The sequence below is a fragment of the Condylura cristata genome, unplaced genomic scaffold (genome assembly GCF_000260355.1).
Source record: "Condylura cristata isolate star-nosed mole 26May11 unplaced genomic scaffold, ConCri1.0 scaffold00003, whole genome shotgun sequence".
Lineage (NCBI taxonomy): Eukaryota > Metazoa > Chordata > Mammalia > Eulipotyphla > Talpidae > Condylura > Condylura cristata.
This window is the reverse complement of record NW_004567104.1, coordinates 52,026,519-52,050,010: the sequence shown is the minus strand read 5'-3', so window position 1 is coordinate 52,050,010 and position 23,492 is coordinate 52,026,519.

The window sequence follows — 23,492 nt, the reverse complement described above, 5'->3', positions numbered from 1 at the left end:
AAAAATAACCCATAGTGTTGTCCTCCCACAAAGTACTCAATGTTTGGGATATTTTTCCTGTACTCCTCATTGATGTTTTCTTATTGACCTTTCTTTTTTCATTCAATTTAGAATCAGTGAATCTGGTACTCCAGGGAGGTATGAGTTTTCATATTCTAGTTGATTTATATGGATTTCCTGTAAACTGAAGACTGCAGGATGAAATCAATCACCACGATGCCTACAGCAGCGACTGGGGATAAGACGTGAAAAACACCTGACGTTTTCCATTCTTGTTAGGAGTGAAATGAGAGCACATTATATTCACAGTGCTTCCTGTGCTGGCGAGATTATTTGGAGAACCTTGCATTGATAAGATAAAATAAAGGCATTTCATTTTGTGCCTTTGGTTGGTGTTTTATGATGGCGATAAAAGTCTATCTGTAAGTTTTATCTGACCCTTTCAAGAACTGTTGAATTTACAGGACTTCTGTGAGTAGGGACATGAATATTATCCCAGAATCTAAGAAACTGCTGTGTTCGTCCAGTTTAGATAGCAAAATACATAGAAAATATAATAGTTGTGAAATTCTAAGTTATAATCACATGTTGGGAGAGTCATTGGCACTGTATGTTCTTAGGGATTTTTTTTTTCTTAATGTTCTTTGGAAAATTTTGCATGTATATTTAACTATCCAAATAACTTAAATGCTTATTATCATGATGAAAATTTCCTAGAAAATAAAAACATCACACTGACAGCAACACTTGATAAGAAAGTTTTATTATATAACAAAGAAAGAAAAACATGTGAATCATGCTATCTAAACTGAATTAGCACAGCAATTTCTTAGATTCTGAGATAATATTCATGTCCCTACTCAATGAAGAAAATCCTTGAAAAGCCAGATTTTTTTTTTTTTTTTGTAGTTAAACTTTATTTCAGGGTCCATGTTTCTATTTATCATGAAAATGTTAAATTAAGACTATCCAATGTGCAGATTTTAATTTAATACTAGAAAATATAATTTACTATTTGGCACAGATTTATTGTTATAAAAAGTTCCCATTGATGGCCCTCCCTGGTGGCGCAGAGGGTTAAAGCACAACACTAAGAAGCTAAAGCCACTTCCGCATGAGTTCGATCCCCGCCTGCCCCGGAGGAGACCACATGGCGTGGCAGACCTCTCCTGACCCGCCCGCTGCTCCCCTCAGCAGTGTTCTTCGTCAGTCAGCCTGTTCTGCTCCCCACTCTGTCTCTGGTGAATCCTCTCACCCTCCACATCTCTGGCCTGTACCCCAGTTCTGTATGAATAAATAAATAAATCTTTAAAAAAAAAAAAAAAAAAAAGTTCCCATTGATGTCATGGTGAATTCTGTGCATGAAATGAGGGCAAACAAATAATTCATTTTCAGGAACATTAACAATCAGTGTTACATTCTCCTCACCCAGCAATATAATGTTCTTTACTAAAATGCTCAACTGTGTTCTTAGCTAAATTGCTCTCACTAAATCCATGAGATTGAGAAAATACATATAAGCAGTGGTATTACCATCAAAAGAGATACAAGGTAGCAAGTTGCCAAATCAGTGTGTTGGCAAGAGAGCCATGGTTTGCAGCCAACTGTGGTAAGGTAATTCTGTGCATAGGGTTACCTTCTGAACTATGATGGATTTAGTAGATAGATTGGTCGCCTGTCTCCCATGCTAGAATGTTAAAAATAACTCTTATTTGCTCATGTAGCTGTATCATACAAATAGAGCTATAATTTCTATGAATCAACTCTTCTTTCACTCAACAAATATTTACTAAGCAGCTATTATGTACTAGGAATATTTGGGATACAGCAACAAATAAGATTGACAATGTCACCAGCTCAATCTATGATTGAATTTATATTTGTGGGGAAAACACTAACAATAAAAAATACAGAGGTGTCTCCTTGGTGGTGCAGGGGTTAAAGTCTCATCACTATTAAGCTATCGCCAGCCAGTGCAACAGGAGTTTGATCCCTGGCCAGGGAGTTGGCCCACATGGCACAGCAGATCTCTCCTGTCTTGACCACTGCTCCCCTCAGCATTGTATTTCAGTGGGTCTGCCTGTTCTGCTCCTCACTTTGTCCCTGATGAATCTTCTCACCCCTCTCACCTCTGATCTATATCCCATTTCTTGTATGCATAAATAAATAAACAATAAATATTTTAAATGCCCAAAGATGATTATATATTATAATTATTATGATATTAATAGGTTATTCATATTGTAGTTGCAATCTAATTGCTTTCTAAAGCATAAGGTTATATTGTGATTAGAGAACATTTTTAATCAGTAATTAATGTTCTTATTATGATACATTTAAAACACATACAAACACATTTTAGTTTGTTTTTCTCTGTGCCTTTTTTCAGATTACTGTTTTGCCAAAAAATGTTGACTGTTGCACCCAGTTACACTTACATACTTGTTTTAGTTTCATAGGACCGCTATGGCAGATTATAACAAACTAGGTAGCATATAACAACCTAAATTTGATTCTGTGTTATGCCCCATCCTAGTCAATATGACCTCATGTTGAGGCTTATTATATAATTGCACTTGAAAAATCAAATTAGGTGTATTGTGAGGTTCCAAATGGACGTATTTTGGGGATAGCACCATTTAGCTCACTAGTTAATCTATTTTTATTTATTCTTGAGCATGCAAGCAAGTATAGTTAACAAATTAGTTACCCCCAACTCCAAATATAAAACAACAGAAATTGGCCCTCCCTTGTGGCGCAGCGGGTTAAAGCACTGCACTAAGAAACTTAAGCCACTTCTACATGAGCTTGATCCCCGCCTGCCCCGGAGGAGATCCACATGGCTTGGCAGACCTCTCCTGACCCGCCCGCTGCTCCCCTCAGCAGTGTACCTTGTTCATCTGCCTGCTCTGCTCCCCACTCTGTCTCTGGTGAATCCTCTCACCCTCTGCATCTCTGGCCTGTACCCCAATTTTGTATGAATAAATACATCTTAAAAAAATTAAAACAACAAAAATTGCACAAATATTGCTTGCAGACCAAATGAATTCAGACATCAATAATAGAAAAATAATAGAAATGTCAAAATACTTATAGAACAAACAATAAATGTATATGCCACATGGACAAAGAAATTTCAAAAGAAATTTTAAAATATGTGGAATTAAAATGAAGATATCAGATTTTGTGAGATGTGGTAATACCAGTGCTTAGAAAAAATTTACAGCATTTTAGTGCATTTATTAAAATTCACGAGGGAAGTGGGCAAAGAAGATGGGCATGGTGGAGGGGTGAAGTAGAAGGGCGGGTAGCAGAAAGGGGTGTGTGGGGAGAAGGGGATACACATGGCATAGATGCTTAAGTGGGCAGTGAGTGAAGCATGAGCCTACATGGAGGTGTGAAAATGAACCCCTAAGTTATTTAGATGTGTAAACAACTGCCAAACTAATGATATTTGAGCAAAAAAAAAAAAAAGGCAATAACATACAAAAAAATTACTGCACTTGTGATTACCTTCTGGGGAGGGAAGTGAAGAAAACAGGGCTGTGAGAGGAAGACATCGAGGCTCAACTTCAGAGGACACCTTAGATGACCTTACATAGGAGAGCAAGATAGGGTGGCTTTTCAGATTTGTCCTAAACGGGCTGGGGGAGGGGAGTGGTGCCAGGTCTGTGTAGTTGCACAAGGATCAATAATTGAATATGGGAATCAACAGCTGGGGCAAATCTTCTGGTAATGAGGATATCCTTGTCTTGGCAATTTCTAGAGGGAACTGAGAGCCAAAGTCTGTGGATGGGGAGTAGAGATTAAATGATTCCTCCTATGAGAGAATCTGGATGTTGTCATACCAGTGCTCATCAAGTGAGTCAGTTTTAATGTAAGAAAATTCCTCAAACATGTTTTAAAATAAGTATCTATGCCCAGCAGTATCCTTCTTGCTCCTGTAAATCTGCTTTTTTTTTTTTTCTTGGTTGGTTAGTTAAAGGAGAATCCAAGTAGACAAGTAGAAGTAAAGACAGAACAAGCAGAAAATTCAGTCTATTAATTCCTGTTCTCTCCCATGAGGACAAACCACTGGTTTTCTTGTGTAGGATGATTCTAATGATTTTCATTTTTCCTAAATTGGGTGACTTCTCTCTCTACATTCAGAGCAGGTCACAGTCTTACACTATACTTTTGTTTCTGAATACTGCCTCTACCTTTGCTATGAGTCTGTTTGCAAATAAACTCAACATTCATGTGACCTTTGCTTTGTATTGGGACCATACCTTACATAGACATGGTACCTGATACTATTAACAGTTGGCATGCATGTCTGAGTTGTCTTTGTGTATCTAATCTGTCTGCAGTATTCTGTAGGCATGAAGTGATTGTACTAAATAAGCCAGTCTTTTCAAACACATCCATAGGATTTTCATTTATGCATTAGTAATTTTATTGGAGGTTCTGATTACTTCCTATTTTGCCATGGTTGGAAAGAGCGTCTTAAATGTCACAACACTCTTGAATATTCTAGTTTTAGGTAAAATATTGGATAAGTCATATTGGCCTCATTAGAGAATGCAGATCCCATTTAGCTAAGTCATGAGAAGCCAGAATTACTCAAGGTAGTCTATTTGTATGACCTGACAGAAGTTTCTTTTGTTTGTCAAAGCATTGTTTTTCATCTGTGAAACAAATGAATGGGATAAATGACTAAGTGAATTACTTGCTCTTCTACTCTTTCATAGTTCTCTGATGCAGAAAATTGCAAAACAGACAATTGCTTAAAGGTTTTATTGTTTATACCCAATAAAACCTTATACCCTTCAACTTCTTAGCCATTGAATTTTTGCACAGATAGTGTTCTAGGATATTGATTATCATTTCTTACCTTTTAATGGATGGAGAAAATGAGATATAGATAATGTCATTGAGATTTTTGGCAAAGACAACAACGTAAGGTTTATAAATACTGCGTTTGTACTTTGGTGAAGAGGCCATTGCTCAAAGTTAATGGTTTTGGCAGCCCTAGTGGCCCAATGTTGATTGACTGACATAAAGGTCAACTGCTTAATTTATGAGCTGTCCTTCCAGAATAAAGACACGTTTGCTGACCCGCTGGCAGGAAGAGATGCCATTGTGACTGTTGATACAAGAGTGATGATCATTTGCAAAGAATCTATTCACCTTTTTTGAGTACTGCTTCTTGTGATCAATGGCACTTAAGCCAGGTCATGATCAGGAACAGACACTTCTGTGACTGTACAACAAATTAAGATCAAGTTGCTACAGAGCATTATGAACTTCATCTGCATTCTGTTTAAACAAACCCAACTGGCCAAATATAAACGATAACTAATCCTCTGATTAGAGACAAGTCCAGGGATGCTTTTTTCTATTTGTTCCAAACTGCTCAAACAAAAATATCATCATTCTATATAGATTAAAAGTTATTTAGAAAATTCAGTTGAAATTATTGAAATTCTTTTTTCCCTATTGAACAATTTTTGCTTCCTGTCACAAATCATATTCTACACTATTTTGGATCATGACACTGATGATGGTACTATATGAAAAATTGTAGCTATAGATGTGAAATAAAATTTTAACTTCTTGAATTTCTCAAGAATATGAGCATACAGTCTAATTTTTAGTTTTTCATTCTAGTTATTAATGATATTTTAAGTCTGATAATTTGTTCTGTACATTATAGGACATTTAGCAGTGTGGTTGACTTCTACCCATTAGATGTTAGCACCATCCCCATCGTTTGTGATAACTAAAAATAAAATACCCACAGGTTAGAAACTACTGATACTTAAAGAAATTGTTATTTAAGTGACATTGGTTGAAAATATTGAATAGGCTTCAGGTGTACAGCTTTATATTTAGACACCTGTATAGACTACCTCTGGTCACTACAAAGCATCTAGTTTGTATCTCGCATGTACAATTCACCTTCATTGATCAGTGGACCTGCTTCCTGCCCTTAGGGCCCTGGAAACCACCATTCCTTTGTCAGTATCTGCAGGGTTTGTTTTGTTTTGTTTTACTTCTTTGTTTCCACATGTGAACAAAATTACGTAGTATTGTCTTTCTTCACCTGACTTAATTTACTGAGTATCATCGCCCCTTGTACAATTTCCTGTGGACTTCCAGAATGTAATCCCAATGATTCTGCTATGTCAGCTTAACAGTAAATGATACTTCCTCTGTAGCTGGACTCTGCCACACTCTGGACTGGCTGTAAGATGTCCATCTGGACTGGACAGTGCAGGCAGTGCTGTGGGCTTGCCTGGCCTCAGCTGCTGTTACTCTCAGAGGATGGATGACATTGCTGGCCTGTCCCAGCCAGTCATGCCTGTGGCACAGTGCACGTGATGTGGGTCCAGGCTGAATGTGCTATTATACAGTGTGTGCAGTGGCTGTGTGCCCAGACTTTTCTTTTTAGGAGAAGAACTGTGGTTGGCTGCTGTGCTGCAGAGGGTGGGTGGAGTTCACTATAAGGCTCCCCCACAGCTTCTGTAGACTGGGCAGAGGGGACCAAAATGGTGCCTGTCAGAGTTACCATTACCATGTTTGCTTCCATGACAGCCAGCACTGCTTCTGACCCGGGGAGCTTCCCAAAGCTTTCTGCTTTGCTTCCAAATGGTGTAGGAATACCAGGTGGGACTCTTTCACCTAAGAAAAGGGACTTTTCAGATTGATATGTCTACACTTGGTCCCTGGGCAAAGACGTCTGCATGTGAGCCTTCATGGGTAGGTTTTCTATCCCATGGGGTTCCTGAGCATAGTTCCTACCTATCCTCAATGACAGAGCTCCAGGAAATTGTGTTTGCTGAGATCGATGTATGCATTGGGAGGTCTATTCAGAGGACAACTATCCCCTGAATCCCCCCAAAAACCTTCCATACCTTTTGAACCCTCTTTATCAGATTTCCACCTATGGTAATGAATATGTTTCTATTTCTCCTAACACCCCTGTCTTACCCTTTTACCCTTTGTTGTGGACACTGTGGAATAAACTTTCAGGTCTTCCACTGTGCAAATTATTTCATGTGCAGTGGTAGATGTGTTGTGTCAGTGAGAAGTTATTTCTTCAGACTCTTCCTATACCACCATTTTGAACTTAATTTTATTTTCTTGCCAAGAAATGAGCATTTGTGATTAAAAACTGAATAGACTGTTGGTTTTTACTTTGAATCTGTTTTTTTAAAAATAAAGATCATCACATGCTACTCTTAAAAATAGATCATGCTGCAAATATATTTGACACTGAATTTGCCAGTAATAAATTAGATACTCATTGCAGTCCTGATTGAAGGAATTAGGGAACCTTGGAGTGTCGAGAAGAAGCGATGAGCATAGAGCCACGATGAAAATAGGATGGCTAAAATAATGTGACCCAAATTTTCACATTCTTGTGTGGAATAATGAGAATTAAGCCTAAAGGTGAAAACTATTGTCAATGACAGAACATTCTTCATGCTTAAGGAAAAAAAAAAAAATCTATCAGTTAATTCTCCCAGGTCTTTAGGTCACATGCTGTACAAGTTTAATCTTTGTATATATATTGCTGAAGAAAAATGCTTGACACTAAATCTCTATGGATACAATCCTCTCGTGTTCGCTCATACACCTGAAGACAGAGTGTAGGTTTTCCGATTTCATCTTTCTAGTTGATAGTTCAAGCTCAAAACTAAGTACAAAACCACTTCCTGAACTCAAGGAAACTAGATGAAACCTCAATTCATTCCCAGTAAACATGGCTTGTTATTCTTGCAAAACTCTGTGAGATGGTTCAAATTTGAATTAGAATTGCTGTTTTCAAGTTACACATTAGGGGGTGAAGCTAATGTAGAAACTATACACTTAAGTAGACTTGATTAAAATATTATTCAAGGGCCCTCCCTGGTGGCGCAGAGTGTTAAAGCACAGCACTGTGAAGCTTGAGCCACTTCCTAGTGAATTCGATTACCGCCTGCCCCGGAGGAGATCATGGCGTGGCAGACCTCTCCTGACCCGCCGCTGTTCCCCTCAGCAGTGTACTTCGTTGATCTGCCTGTTCTGCTCCCTGTTCTGTCTCTGGTGAATCTTCTCACCCTCCGCGTCCCTGGCCTGTACCCCAGTTCTGTATGAATAAATAAATAAATATTTAAAATAAAACAAAATATTATTCAAAAAAGTAAAATAATTATAATAGGCTTAGAATAGTGTAGAAAATGCTTAAAAGAGGGGAATTGATTATTCTAAAACTCACAAGTTTTAGATTATCTATTGCCATGTCCATAAAAAATCCAAGTAGTATTGATTTATTTATTGCTAATTCTAAAGTTTTTACTCACAAGATTTTGAAAGCACCCTGCAAGGATATAAAAGATTATGTGAGGGTCACTTTGGGTAGGGGTCATTTTCTTTTGTCTCTTATAATTTGGCTGAAGTCTAGTGTTTCTTTTGATGCTAGTGGTGCTCCAATCAGCATCTCAGAGATATAAGACAAAATCTCAAACATATACCAGATGTTTCTTTTTTATTTTTTATAAGTACCGTTCTATATATTAGAAAGGCAGCCATAGAATATTTTCAAAAATATATCAGGATGCTTAGAACTTAATGTTTTTAGACCAAACATGCTATTAACCTACAATTAAATTTAAAAATATATGAACATAACTTTTATTCTATGTTTCCATGCATTTAAATTGCACTTAAGTGTTTGTGTGGATGTGAGTGAAGTGGAGAAAGCATGTGTTTAATGATATACAGGCTCCAGGTTTATGGTGATGGAAATAAATGATCCTGTCCATAGATTCTGTCTATACTCAATTTAAACCCAATTTGACTATTCAAGTAATAGGATGTATTTACATTCTAATTTATAACACATTTAAGCTAATACAGAGAATTATTCTGCCATTTTTATTACTTGTTTCTACATATGAATTACATAGTTCAAGACAGGTTCTTACAAAAATTGAACTGACCATCTGGTTTAGCAAAATCATAGCTACAAATGATCTATTAGATTTTTAAAAATAAACCTATAATTATTCTTAAACCAATATTATAATATGATATTTTCTAAAAGGTAATTTAATAAGAAATTCAATATAACAAAACATTGAGAAAATTTCAAAAACTTCATTTTTATGTATACAGTTCAAATTCATATAGTTTCATGCCACTTAAATCAATCTAATTTGGCAAGATCATACTAGAGAATCAAATCAAGAAAAAAATTGGTATGTTCTTGTTTGAAATAAATAGCAGTCACAAATAAAAATAAAAATGTGTCATTCAAGTTTGGCGTGCTAGTGTGGAATGTGTACACACTAGGTACATAATGGCAGTTTGTAGGCATGATTAAATCACTGATCTATGAAATTATGCTGAAGTTTCTGTTTTGCTTCTTTATATGTAAGTACAGTGCATTTTGTATATTTATCAATCATTGGTACCATGTATATTCCCTGCAACAAGAATGCCCACATTTGGTTAGATAATTGAGACACTACGTCCTAAACATGACAGTTAACAAGCAGATGAGCTTGGTGGCAAACACTTAGTCTGGAAAGACCAAGTTTCCTGAGAGGACTACAAAAAGATTGGCACCCCTTATTAAAAGACAGTAACACATTTTTCTCTTTTAATTTACTAAAGTGAAATCTTTCTAACATGCTCTATTGTGGCAGCCCGGCTAAATAGATTACCCATTGAACAGGTATGAAGTGAATTATTCACACAGTTGATTGGGTCTTTACACCAAATGCATTTGTAAAAAGCAATTCTGGCACAGGGAACTGTATGTTATATTTTATCATCATGGAAAAGTAATGTTGGAAAATAGTAATGTGCACCCAAGGAACAATTTATAAAAAGCACAACTTAAACAATGGTGTCATTATAACAAACATTCACAAACAAAAGAAGCACAAATGATACACAATCTTTTAAAACACATTGAAAATGGAATTATATGGTAGAAATAGCAATGTACTTATGTTTATTTAATTCATTTTATGCTATTCAGAATGATAGATACACCTTTGCAGGTGCAGAATAGTAAGCAGAAAAAGGAATATTTCTATTAGATGCACCTGGGTATTCACAGTTTCAATAGCAATTACCAGAGAAATTCAATCACCATGGATTGTGTGCAATGAGATTCTTCTACTCCTCCCCAGAATGTTTCATTATTTCATGTTCCGTTATGTCTTTTAAAATTAAAAAGAATGCCATTTTTAGTTTTGATATTATCCATGACTGAATATGCATATAGATAAAAACAGCACTTAAAAGAATAATTCTCTTGCTTTCTATAAAATATATAAATAGACATTACAAAGAAAATTATATCTTTTTTGAATTGAGTATTTTAAAAATAACAATTACTTGGTCTAATGAAATAAAGTTTTCTCTAACCCTACTCAAAAAAAAAAATGTTAAAGAAGGCAATGTACTATGACTTCACAGAGCTTTGCATGTGAAATCAAAAGGTTAAATGTCTTGTATATTTTCACACATGGGGTACACCTGGGATTTGAACTGAACAGGAGAGAATGAAAATGTCACTCCTCATCACAATAGTATGTACTATAAACACTTCCTAGAGAACACCAGCAGATATCCTCTCTTTCAAAGCAGCATGGGTATGAAGCACCTGGTTGATATTCCCCAAGTACTAGATGATAAAACTAGATTCAATTTTAAATTTCTATCGTTGGTCAAAAAGCATAGAGAAGATATCAGGTCATTATTTTTTTGGCAGAAAAATTCAGTTGATTAGGGGAGAAAAAAAAAGTGCAGAAGGAGAAAGACAAAGATTGCAGTTCTTTATGAATAACAAAACCTGAGGTCAAGGGATCCCTACCAAAGTCCCATCTGGCTTTTCCTGTATTGACCTCATGTAATGCAGCCCAAGAGCCCCTTACAGACCAGGGGAGAGCTCAATGGATGGTGTGTCACCTGGTAACAAGAAAGACATACAAAATCTTATAGAAAAGTCTCTAAAACCAGCTTAAGCTTGTGTGCCATTCCTTTCAGTACCCAAAATCGAGGGGGAAATAATGGGAGCTTATCTACATCTGTCCATCCAGATGAATTTCCACAGAGAGTCCATTCACTCTGAAAATCAGCTTTCTCATAAAACTCTCCCTCCTCAGAAAGGGTGGTGAAAAGGTTTGACATGAGTTCCATATAGCTACTCTACAGAGAAAGAAAGAGGGGAAGCAGAAGTTAAAAGATACAAGAAAAATACAGAACATACAAGATACAAGAAAATTTGGAAACTATTCATCAAATACTAATAGACAGTTAGAAAGCAAATGCATCAGCTGCTCAATCAAAAAGAAAATGGGGGATGTAATAGAAGAAATGAGTGATCATATAACCCCTCAAATGTGAGGCAGTAGTTGCAAATGAATCTACCGTACAATCCAGTGATTCAAGTCCCTAGGACTCTACCCAAAGAACATGCAACCACTCATTTGAATAGAAATCGGCACTGCTGTCTTTATTGCAGTACTATTTACAATAACCAAGGTATGGAAACAACCTATATGCCCAAAAACAGATAACCTGGAGGAAGAAGATGTGGTATAGATATGAAATGGGACACTACTTAGTTATGAGAATCTAAGATAAGCTCATGCTATTTGCCACAACATATATGGAACTGGAAGGGATTATGTTGAGTGAAGTAAATCAAAAGGAAAAAAGTAAACATCGGATGTTTTCACTTACATGTGGAATATAGAGAAACTGAACAAAGGGTTAGGAAAAACACAAAATTTGCAAGTTGGCCATAGATCTAAGGCATACAGCAGGGGAGAGGGCGGGAGAGGTGCCAAAGGGGAGATGGATCATGTGTGTTATGGTCCCCCTCATGTCCAGGGACTACATCTGAGGGGAGAAATCAAATACTGTCTCCAAATTAGCAATGATGAAGACATTTTTTTTTTTTTTTAAAGATGAGGCTATAGGCATCAACATCACTAAGAAGTGCCCTGGAAGTAGCGTGGATACTTCAGAAACAGGAAGCAGGAACCGGAAGATCTTTTCTAATGATAAAGCACCTGGTTGGAGATTATTACATAGAGTGAAGAAAGTAAAGACAAACTATGGAAACAAGTTTTGTGGATAAATCCTTTAAAGACAGAAACATGAAAACTAGAGTTTCCCTGGCACAGAAAGGAGAACAAATAGATTGAGAAAAAGTTAAAGATTAATACTTTCCTGAAATTAAAAAATAGCTGAATTTATGCATTAACAAATTATATTTTGTTCCAGAAAAGTTAAAAGAGAGTAATCAAAACCAAAACAGATCTTGATGACACTATGGAATAATATGGACAAAATAAATATATAACACCAAAGGCATTCAGACAAAAGAAGCAAGTCACCTATAAAGAAAAAGAAAAAAAAAAAGTAGTGTCCCAATTTTTTTTTTTTTTAAGGTAATGATTGTGGATTAGAGGTAAGTCTCTGATGTTTCCAGGAAAGGAACTAGAGTGATTTAAAATTCCATTCCTAGGCAAGTAACCATTAATCTATAAAAGAATCAAAAAGCATCTTATATATTTAAGATATTAATCAAAACGAGGTAATCATGATGTCATAACCATTAATGATAAACTAGAAATACAAAAGAAGGACAAAACATTTAAAATAAAATGTTTGTTTTTTAAGTAAAAAACAATAAGAAGCTGTATATAAACTATATGTTTAAAGTGACTCAAAAGAAGAAGATAAATGGACAAACCCTGGCAAAAAAATATAATGCATCAAAGTATAAATCAGGTGATAATATCATGATCTAAAAGATAGCATTCAAAAATATGTATTAATTGGACCAAAGAAGAATATTTTAATAATCAATATCTAAAACTGTTATTAATGTGCCCCCAAGTATGTCATTTTAAATATTGATTTAAGTCTTGGAAGAAAAATTGTCAGATATACAGGAATGTATATATGTGTGTATATATGTGTGGTATGTTTATATGTGTGTATAAGTATAATATGTAATATGCATATACATGCATGTATATACTTATAGAAATATATATTTTCATTTTATGCATTTATAAGACCATTGATATTTCTATCAATTTTTAGGCCAAACACAAAAAATATATTTAATATGGCTCATATAAAATATATAACAAACTCTATGTGCAAGAAACAGAATATCTTAAATTACCATGATATGGGTTAGCTTGAAATTAGAAGGGTAGAAAAATAATCTGTTACTCAGAAAATAATTGAGGTGTCTTCTCTGTATGTTACCTAAATATTACTCTAAAATTATGTCTTCATTTGCCTCCTCCTTCATAATTATTTCACTCAATTGGCATACTAATGCTTAAAAAAAAAAGTCCAGTGTTACCTGGACTTTTAGACCTGGTGTGTATGATTGTACAAAGTGTGGTATTTTAAAAGGATTTTTTCAGCAAAGGGGATTCAAAATACTTGCATATGTGCTTCAAATTCTGGGAAGCAGCGTGGTGTGTCAGTGATTGATGAGCTAGTTATTTCAGAATTCCATTTTACGATAGTATTTCAGAAATGTTAAGTCTTGTGGCAGTTTTGCCAGATCAAAAAGCTGTAATTCAGCGACAACAATAATGCTGAGCAGTTAGTTCTGGCCTCGTAGTTTGATGCCATCTTTACATTCTCAGATCAATCCCCCATATACCACTGTCACATAAAAAACATCCCATTGCACTGTAAAAGTTGGCATGATTGCCTAAGAGGCCTGGATTGAACTGGCATTAATTAGCTATGTCACACTATTATTCATTCCCCATGAATTGCTCTTACGATTCGGATCAGGGATGAATTCACTAGCACAGCAGTATGTGGAAACAATATATGATCCGCTTGCTTGTGTTTGGTCTTCATTCTTTTTACCAGAAAAGTCAGTGTTGTGGAATTTAAAACACTACATATTTTATTCCATCCTTTTTTTCCCCTTCCTATTGCAGCACAAGTAATTCATGCATTCAGAGACTATCTCCAGTTGGAAAATTGCAAGTGAAGCTTAGTTGTCTTTCTCCCTCTACCAGTTTTTTTTTTTTTTTTTTTTAAATCTCTTTGTTCATTCTTCCTCTATATAACACATCCTCCTTTCTGCTAAGAGTTTGCCTTCCCAGGTTTTTAAATGTTTGAGGAGCATTCCATTCTGGCTTCCTATATGAAGTCAGATATATATCCCTATTTATTCTGATTTAGGAATCTCTACAAAGAAGGATATCTAGGACCTTCCCTGGTGGCACAATGGCCTAAAGCACAGCACAATAAAGCTAGCTGCAACACTTCAGAATGAGTTCAATCCCCGGCCAGGGATGTGACCCACATGATGCAGCAGACCTGTCCTCTCGCGCCTGCTGCTCCCCTCAGCAGTGTACTTTGTCAATCTGCCTGTTCTGTGCCCCACTTTGTCTCTGGTGCACCTGGGCCTGTACCCCATTTCTGTATGCATAAATAAATAAATCTTAAAAGAAGAAGAAGAAGGATATCTAGTTCATGACAGTGCATTTACTTAAACAATATGGGGAGATTATTATTCAATAGGTCACTTAAAGACCTTAGATAAATACCCTGGCACTATTCATTTTAACACTATTGTTGAGCACCTTAAAACATTATATTGTTTTCTATGTCTGGTCCAGACTCCTTTCTTTCTTAAAACTTGTCTACATCCAGATAAAATTGTCTAATTTTGTAGCCTAGTGTCAAACTGGCCCCACAAATATTGTCCATATCTGGAGTGAGCAAGGTTTCAGGTTGTGTGCTTTGTAAAGGACTGAAACAGTACTGCATATTTTTTCCTCTAATGATTAAAGAGCCTGGATTAAAGAACAACATGTTCTCTAGAACATCTCTAAAAATGTATTACTGGAAGTATTATGAACCTGGTAGTATATAACACAGGTAGTTATTTATTAAGAAGTTTTAAACGGCAAGTCACAAAAAAATCCTGACTCAGTATCAAAAAAACATATTTTCTCTCTTTTAACAGAGGTCTTCAGGTAAGACAACTTCATGGCTGCTTAATTGAATAGTTTAAAGACATGGTGAAACACCTTGCTATTCTCTAAATGTCATCTTAACTCCTGTCATTACAAGATAGTTGTTGACATTTCAGCCATTCCATGCAGTTATTTTCCTACCCAATAAAAGGGAAAAACGAAACCTTCCTAGATCAGTCTAGAAACATGTTATAATATTTCATCAGTAAGTACTGTAATGTAGCACAGTGTTAGGATCAAACCAGTCATGGACGAGGAGAACAAGGCCACCATGGTTGTCATAAACATACAAGTAATTAATCCTGGACCTCCTGTTCAGTGTGATTATTCCCAGAGTCACAATGGGGATTTTGCCATTGCAGAAGAAGCAAGTTGAGAAAGAATCAGTAATAACTAAGGGAAGTAGCTGACTTAACTAATTCATTTTTTATTTCCTATGAGAATGAAATTCAAGACAGGTAGATGATCTTGAGTGGAATTTAGCACACTGATAGGCAGGGTCTATATAGTTGAAGCAAATAAGAGTCAGGACAGTAACATCTTCTTGGAGGCAAGGGGAGTTAGGATGATTCTAGTAAAGGAAATTTGAAGAAAAGTAAAGTCATATAAAAGAGGGGACCCACCGAAACCACAATATTGAGGGAAATTTTTTTTCATTTTTTTATTTTAAATTCAAACAAGGACAAATAAAAATAATATTATTAAGACTGCTCAGTTTCTAGAAATTTCAGGCACTGCTTTATCTGCGATAGTCCTTTTTGCACTCCACCACTTAAAATATTGCTGTAGGTGTTTTGAATATAATGGATGAAATAGACAGGAACCTGTATTTAGCAAAGATTCCTGTTCTCATGAAATTTAAATAGAAAATAGTATATATAAAAAGGTGAAAAATTAGAAAAATATTTAAAAAAACATTTTATTGGTAGCTTTTAGTTCATTCTATGTATTAGGGAAAAAAATCACCATGCAAATGGATTTTTGACTTTAATTATAACTGCTTCTAGGTTTATTCAGTCCACTATGTCTTTTTCTGATCACCATTCAGTCAATTCTGTACTCAACACATTGAGTATCCCAGTTAGTTGAAATAGAAACTGCTTTAAATTGGACATCTTCTACTACAAACAATGCAGATTTGGAAAAAGGGGCAGAGATTTATGAGATTGAGAGAAGACCCATGTTACCAGCCAAAATAATCAATGATCACTCCTTTGTAAAAGGAGTTGCCTTTGTATCCAGCTGACTTTTCAGAACAACTATTGATTTATTAAGAAAATGCCACCCCTTAGGTAAAATTTTAAAGTAATTGATGTTTATTTTTTGATGTCTTTTGATGGTTCCCTTGTCTATAATTTCTGGATACCTAATGGGTTTGTTATCTGAGCTTCCCCTGATGATTGATTTCGCTTCCAGAATTTCCCCAGGTGGATTTGAATCTCTTTTTAACCTCCACATGTTCTAGAGAGAACTCTTAAGCCCATGCCTAGAATCCAGGTACTAATGTGTAGATTATTTTGCACAAAGTACATCTAAGCAAAAATGTCACATTTTTTCTAAGTAACATGCTCACAGTTTTCAAGGGTCTTACATGTCTTAATCATAATAGTAACAGTGGCCAATAATAGTGTGTAGGAGACATTTTGAAAAACAGTTGTGCTTCAAATCCCAGCTCCAGCCAGAAGTAGGCACAACTCCCTGGAGCTAGGAAATAGTTCTTTCTGCAGTTACTTTTCTGTCTCTTTGGAAATTTGAATTGAAGTATAAGGCTATAATAACAACAAAAAAGCAAAGACCTCCCACCAACAGGGCTACTTTATACAACAGTTTTAGTGATTAAGAGTATAGAGCTTAAAATGTAAGGTCTGTTTCTCACTTAGAATTATTATTATCACCCTTTACAGAGATATTTGGAAATGTGTGGTATATAGTAAAAACAGCATTTACTTTGTGTCTCTGCTGGCATTAGTGAATGGGACCAACCAGGCTAAACATTCTCCAGGTGAGAGGGAAATACTGTACTTTGATATGATGTGTCATCTAAAATGCTAAGATTTTCTCTGTAGAGAAATGCTGAAGGCTGGGAATTTGTAGCAGCAGTGGAGGGTTTAGAAAGGAGATGCTATAGTCAATACTGCTGCCTAATTGGTGATAGCAAGGGGTGATGACTACTTTGGAGGAAGTGGAAAGGAAGAAAAATAACATGGGCAAAATACCTATTCCATTCTAAACACAAATGTGGACAGCCATTTTATCATTTTTAATTTTCCAAAGCAATTATCATTCCCATCATTGTGAAAACTGGCTAAAATGAAATAGTTCATACAGTTTCCACACAGTGAGTAAAGGAACCAGACCAGGCCAACACATTCACTTACTCTTCCTCCAGCTATGAGCAGACATAGTATTGGTGTGAGTGTACGACATCAAAGTAATCAATCATTCAGTTGTTCCCAGAATCATCAGCATTAACATTACCTATGATTTAAAGACATTCAGCTTTAGTGGCTTCTTACATTGCTAAACAACTAATACAGGTGACTGCTTGAGTGACAGTTAAAGTCTAGCATTACTGGCCCACAAGAACTAACATTGCTTTATCATTTCGGAAGACTCTCTGATGCATCAGCAGACCAAATTCTGAATATAGATTCTGGCAAACCAATCCAGGGCATGAAAGCATCAGCCACAGGGAAGTTCCTTCAGGCAGCTCCAAGGTCAGGAGATGTCTGCTAAGAACAGATATCTAGCAAGAAAAACATTGTACACCCTGCATGAGAATTTAGCAAGTAGACTGATTAGTTATAACATGTGAGTCACCCATTTGGGGCATTCTAGTGAGTAAAGGTTTCTTTTTCAGTCAAGTTTCTGGAGTTTGAGTCATTAAAATTGTGAATTAAAAACAACTTTGTTCAAATTTCAAATGTTTAGAATGATAAAGATTTTGAATAACAGTTATAAAAGCAAAGCTATCTTTTAATGCAGTTAATCTTATCTGTCTGGAATGGCTCAACTGAAGCCAGGATAACAGTCCAAATGGCCTTCTGGCACTCACTCTCATCCATAAATCCATAACTTTAATTACAAGGAATTGTTACCAAAGGAATTGTCTATTATGGATAGCACATTATTACCCAATATGTGTCTAATAATTTCATGTAAGTCAGTTCCAGTATTTAAAATATTTTACTAAATCCCTAGAGAAAATTATTGAGCAATCAACATGTAATAAACCTTGAAGTAATCTTCAAACAAAGAGAAGGTTTAAGTGGGAGATCTGAAGACCGGGAATTACAATAATCAAATAGTGTGGTCAGGAGATATTAGTTGTTGCTGTGAGGTCTCTGGAAGATAAACATGACTAAAACCCACACTGAATGAATAGCTGACATCAACATGTTTTGTACCATGTCCTATATAAACATATTGGATGGAAAGAACAATCTTCCGAAATTAAATCAGCTCATCCTTTCTACCCAATCTTCTTACAGTGCTATTGCCATACAAATTAGGGAGGAGGTGAAGAAGGAAACATTGAAGCTTTGATAAATCAACTTATTACCATCAAAATGTCATCTTTCCGAGTTTGGAATTAAATAGGGTTGGCTCAGTCACCCAGGAATGTTCCTCTGCGTACCCTGGAAAACCATAAAAATGATTAAGAAAATCATTAAGAGTAAGTCATGGACTCAAATTTTATTATTTTTTCTGAGTCTTGATATTAGTTCTCAGCAAAACAAAACACTAAACAACTGATTTTGATATTTAGTTTATGGAAATAGATGATATGAAGTTTGCATGTGTGTGGTTATTACTTTTAGCCAAATTCTGCCATAGCTAAAATTCTAAATATCAAATTTTTTTATGCAATGAAAACTATTCAAAGTCCTAAATATTGAGTCACTTATTATAAGCATAAATATTGGATAAAAACAACTTTCTCTAAAATGAAATAATGAAAACATCTCCCTCCATAATTTTGCCTAACTAAATTTCATTTGTGCAAATAATAAAAAATATGACCCAACCTGCTACTTAGCAGAAACTGTATTATGCAGTTATAGAAAGCATCCAGCTAAGTCTTGGATACTCGAAAGTTGCTGAGTGAGAATTAAAAGTGCACATTTTATAAACGCAAGACAAAAGATTGTTTTTAAAGATTTATTTATTTTGTTTACAGAACTAGGGAACAGGCGTGTTTGGTCATATTTTTTAGTTCCCAGAGGTGAAGGGATAGTGAAAGGATCACACCAGAGATGGAGTGGGGAACAGAATCGGCAGATTCACAAAGTACACTTTTGAAGGGAGAAGCAGGCGATAGGAGAGGTCTGCTGCGCCAGGTGGGTAGCTCCTGGGCTGGGAGGTGAACCGGTGCCGAAGCGTTGTCATTAGCTTTACAGTGTTTCGCTTTAACCCATTTCCATTATACCAACAGGGAGGGCCCACTATTGAATTCTTAAAGTCTAATAATTAATAGTAATGCTTGAAAATGTTAAAAATCATGGCTCTCAAATAAGTTAATAAAAGCACTTAGCAAAATATATCTCTAGAAACATGGTTGAATTAAAGTTAAAGCAAATCTAGGGCTTCCCTGGTGGTGCACGGGTTAAAGTCTCAGCATTATCAAGCTACTTCCAGCCACTAAGGAGTGAGTTCCGGCCACTAAGGAGTGAGTTCCGGAACTGAGTCACATGGGGCGGCAGATCTCTTCTGTGTCACTCTCTGCTCCCCTCAGCAGTGTATTCAGTAGATCGGTATGTTCTGCTCCCTGCTCTGTCTCTTGTGAATCTTCTCTTCCTAACACCTCTGGACTACACCCCAGCTCTTGCATGCAAAAATAAATCTAAAAATAAAAATGAACCTTACAAGCAATAGAGTTCAATCTAATTAAAGTATATTAAAATAGCATATCTGAGTTTAAAAGTTTTCCAAAGACTTATGTTAAATTTGCTCATTTTATCCAATTTAACAAATTTCATTCAAATATAAATCAATCATCTGAAAAAGACAATATTTTAATAAAGAACATAAGAATGGTATGTATAATGAAGAGGAACAATTAAAACAAGATGTGTAAAAATCTTTGTATGGATTTGGAAACTGTTGAACAGTATCATTTGATGTTACATATGAAATCTGGAGATTTCATTCACTTCTACTAAGAAGTAGAAGTGCTGTAATATCATTTTGTACTGATTCATGTAATAACTTATATAATATTAGTGCTTTCACTGATTACCTTTGTAGCCATCAATTATGCATACAACTCTGTTTCTCAGTGCTTGATTTCAATCAGTGTTTCCATTCCCTTCAAATAAGATTAAAGTGAGTGTAATTTTTCCTTCTCTTCCATCTTTCCAGTTGCCTTTCTATTTTTGCCACCTGATAAAATGCATTTTTTACTTTATTTACTTTACTCAGCTATAAAGGATGAACATAAATTATATACTAATGTCTATGGATATGTCTATTATATATGAATTGTGTAATAATAAACATTCTTTGCTTAAGTTTACTTTTAATGCTGGAATCTAATATGCATGTTAAATTGCTTTGTTTGTTTAAATTTTACTGCAATCAACTAATATGCTAGAATGTCACTTGGCTCAATAAAAGAAGATTCCAAATTTTTTTTTTTAATATTTATTTATTCGTACAGAACTGGGGTACAGGCCAGAGATGCGGTGGGTGAGAGGATTTACCAGAGACAGAGTGGGGTACAGAACAGGCAGATTGACGAAGTACACTGCTGAGGGGAGCAACGGGCGGGTCAGGAGAGGTCTGCCACGCCATGTGGATCTCCTCCCGGGCAGGTGGGGATCGAACTCATGGGGAAGTGGCTTAAGCTTCTTTGTGCTGTGCTTTAACAGGCTGCGCCACCAGGAAGGGCCAGAAGATTCCAACTTTTAAACGCAAATGAATTTTCTATTTTTAATTTGTAATCTTAATGTCAAGTTTTTGTTTGCTTTGTATTTTGACTAAAGCCTTCTTTCATAGCCTTTTGTTTACCTAGAGTTTTAAATTGTCCTTTTAATAGTGTATCTTTATGATATCATGGCAGTCAACTTTTCTGAAAGAACTGTATTCTATTATTAAGCATAATGTAAGTAATGGACAAAATAGACTATATATGTTTATACATGCAGAAAAACCTTCATTTGAAAAACTTTTTTTAAAGGTTTATTTATTTATGCATACTGAACTGGGGTACAGGCCAGAGGTGCAGGGGCAGTGAGAGGATTCACCAGAGACAGAGTGGGAAACAGAACAGGCAGATCAACGAAGTACACTGCTGAGGGGAGCAGCGGGCGGGTCAGGAGAGGTCTGCGTCACCATGCGGGTCACCTCAGGAGCAGGTGAGGATCAAACTCATGCTGAAGTGGCTTTAGCTTCCCAGTACTGTGCTTTAACCCCCTCTGCCACCAGAGAGGGCCCAAAAAGCACTTTTGATGAGATGACTGTTCAGAGATTTTTGAGCATTGCTTTATACCCTGAATAATAAGCATTTTGTTAGGCTATGTCCTACTGCAAAGTCTGGACTACCCATTGAGCTATCAGTATTCCTGGTAGACTAAAAATATGAAGAGAAGCTATCCACACTAGTCCATTTTAAAAGTTTGAATATTAATTCAAACTTTACAACCCCAAAACAGTAATACAAGAATGCTTCTGTTAAAACCTTTCTTTCATGGAATCTTTCTTTCATGCACTGTAAAAAAGTACATTTCTCCTTATTTTTCTAATCTAGATTAATAAATGAAAAATAAAACAATAACAATCAGAAAAAAAGAACCAAACTTGGTAAACACTCTATCAACTAGGCCCTCTAAACTGCCAAGTAGCTAAAGATACAGTAAAGACAAGTATTTTATTTTTTAAGGACTAACACTTTCATTTTTGTTTTCTGATTATTGAATATTGCTTTCTCACATGAATCCAATCCATTCCACTTTTGTTTTTTTCTAGATTTTTGTGTATCAAACAACCTCCCAAACCATACCGTATCTGTTTAGATTTTGAATTTAATCTAACATGAAACTGAGTCTGTTCATATATTTTTCATGGTGTTCATGATTTTGGTTTTTAATGTGTAAATTAGTGATGTCTAGGCAAATAATTTACAATAACAAATAAATATGTCTATATTGTCATAAGTATTTTAAGCACCTTGTATGAGTATTATTGTTTGAAGACATAGCTACTACCAATCTGCTCATATATACTGTAAATACTTAAAAGTACAACAAAATAGGAAAGAATAATCATCCAATATCACTAGAAAAACATTTTTTTTACTTTTCCTTCTGTAATACAGTTTCTTCAATAGGTCTTATTTAATATAGACATACATACTAACATTTTTCATTATTTTTGAGAAACAGATTAAATGCAATTTAGTACAAATACGAATTTCTGCGTAGAATATAATTCATATATTGAGTTGAGTTTTGGAAGAGATATTAACTCTGTTTTATAACCAAGTTTTATTTGGAAAATTATCACTGCAGTATAACTAATCAGAGAAAGTTTCAACTTCATCTCAGCAAATTCAGAATAACAATGAGAGCTGGGTAATGATAAAATTACTAATTGTATTGTGTAAGGAAGAATTTTTATAAAGCATTAAGAAACAAAAAAAATATTTTATAATGTTCAAAAGTGGCAATGAAGTTGTGAACCAACAGCTGCCAGCTCACTATTTTCAATCGTCCTGTATTGCTCTTGATAATTTTTATTTTGTATGTAAATATGGTGGTTGGCTATATGACCCAAATGTATCCTTAACGTTATTTTCAAGGAATCAAATTATGTGGCTTTGAGAGGAAAAGTTTTCAATTTCAAGTAGAAAATGGATTATGTATTAATCCATAAAATCTTATCCTCCAGCCCTCAATTTTGCTTTGGTAGAGTTATACTGTTACATATTTTAAGCATAGGAATGAATCTATGTCTAGTCATCCCACTCATTTTTCTTGTATTTTCCCCATAGGATAAGACGCGGCGTAAGATGGATGAGCTGCCACTTTTCCACAGAGGGACGCCAGCAAGATACAGACATTCCTGATGTAGGTCTTGGCATTAGCTCTAGATTGGCATTAGCAGCTTCAAAGTTTCTTTAAATAACACTGATTAAGGCTTTATATTTTGTGATGATGCCAACCTCTGCTCTTGACTAACACTCTTTTGTAAAGGTTCTGGATTAATTTTGAATTCAGTTTCAATTTATAGTCTTATTCAATTGCAGGGGGAAGAAAGCTTTTTTTTTCTGGTCACACACATTATTGCTTTCTCCACGTTACCACCATCCTCAGACCTCAGGAGGTACAGTTAGATTGGGGAACAATCAAATCCCTAATGCAAATCTCTTTAAAAAAATAAAAATCGATTTTTCACAGTTATTCAAAAATGCATAATAATTTGGAGTCTGTCTATTGGGAGGTATCACTTTCTCAACCACAAGTTCCTCGCTGCTGCCCA